This window comes from Psammomys obesus, unplaced genomic scaffold (genome assembly GCF_907164565.1).
Source record: "Psammomys obesus unplaced genomic scaffold, mPsaObe1.curated_primary_1811, whole genome shotgun sequence".
NCBI classification, from domain to species: Eukaryota; Metazoa; Chordata; class Mammalia; order Rodentia; family Muridae; genus Psammomys; species Psammomys obesus.
The window spans coordinates 38155535-38156990 of record NW_026587216.1 but is presented as its reverse complement, the minus strand read 5'-3'; the positions used below and the strand labels follow the sequence as shown (position 1 = coordinate 38156990).

General features: G+C 50.1%; 1 non-coding gene across 1 annotated transcript; it reads right to left on the bottom strand.

Moving 5' to 3' along the window:
• Positions 1-1071: 1071 nt before the first annotated feature.
• LOC129673804 (small nucleolar RNA SNORA17) lies at positions 1072-1207 on the bottom strand. The gene has a single exon (XR_008719733.1). It is a non-coding gene; the product is annotated as a small nucleolar RNA SNORA17 (small nucleolar RNA).
• Positions 1208-1456: the final 249 nt, after the last annotated feature.

Here is a 1456-nt window from a genome sequence, read left to right as displayed (position 1 = left end):
CACTCTCCCGAGTGCTGCAGCAGATGAGGGATTGGGATAGCTCTCCTGCTCTGATTACTTTGTGCCCAGCTCTCCTACCTGCTGTAGGAGGTAAGGGGCATGTGGAGGTCATCTCTCTTTTGCCTATATCACTACATGGCAGACAAGTGTCGGGACCAGCTTTTCAATGCTCGCACCCTCAGGGCCTGCTCATTCATGCCCCCACCACCAGGGTCAGCTCTACTGTGCTGCCTAAGTGACATGACATGAAGGAACTGCTCTCCTGAGTGCTACATCTGGTGAGGGACAGAGACAACTCTCCTGCTCTGATGGCCCCGCTCTCTCACCTGCCTTAGGTGGAGGAGGGAATTTTTCCCTTGTCTACACCACTACACAGTAGATGAGCCAGTTTTCCCACACACATCCTCAGGCCAGCTCACCTGCAACTCCCATAATGTGCATGGGAGCGGGGAGAGTCTCCTGAGTACTAAATCTGGTTAGGAGCAGGGTCAGCTCTCTTGCTTTCATGGCACCAGGGCTAGCTCTCCCACAATGCCAAGGTGAGCGGTTGGGTAAGTTCTGCACGGCCTTCTGACCTCAACATGTCCTGAGCCAGCAGCCCAGACCAGGAACATTGCCTAGATTTTCCTGGTAGCAGGTCCTGTTGCATCAGGGCCATAGACCCAAATTTGGCCCCTGGTGGCAGCACAGGCCAAGACCCAACCATGGAGGAGGTGACATCACTGTCTACTTACATCAGGCTGTTCCTCACTACCCTCGAGTCTCCACTTCTGCCTCTCTTCATGCCCACGTCCTTACATGTCTCTTTCTCTTCCATTTCTCCACCACTTAGATGATTCTCTTACTGGCGTCTGGGTCTCTGAGTGTTCGGGGTTGTTTCAGGAGTGGTCTCAGGAGTGCTACGCCCAGCTCATGCATTATGGTGTTGCCATAAGGGGTCATTTTGAGCATGGACTGCTTCCACTCCAGGCCTGCACGGTGCCCAACTAGTGCTCATCTCAAGCTAGCTCCCTGTCCCAGCCCCCTGTTGCCAGACTGGTGCTTATCTCAGGTTAATTTTTCTTTTCAGGGAATGTTAGCCTAGTAGTCATTCAGACTTATGAACATAGGTCAGAGCACTGTGCATAGACATAGCTTCTTTCCTCTCTGCCTCCTTCTGACACACATGGGACCCAGTAGCCACATGTGCAACACTTCTAGGGGTAGGCAATGCATTGATTTTTATACACTAGGAAACCGAGTACAGACAATTTAATATCGTTAATCATGACTGAGTATATAATAGTAATATAGAGCGCAGGAGAAAGACATTAAGCTTGTCTTGGTAAGTGGCAGATGGTCTACCACAATGAGGCATTGTGATGGTTAAGATGAAAAGTTAATTTCACAGGTCTCATCTAAGAGATAAACCTCTGGGCATGTTTGTAAAGGAATTCCTAGGTCAAGTTAACTGAGA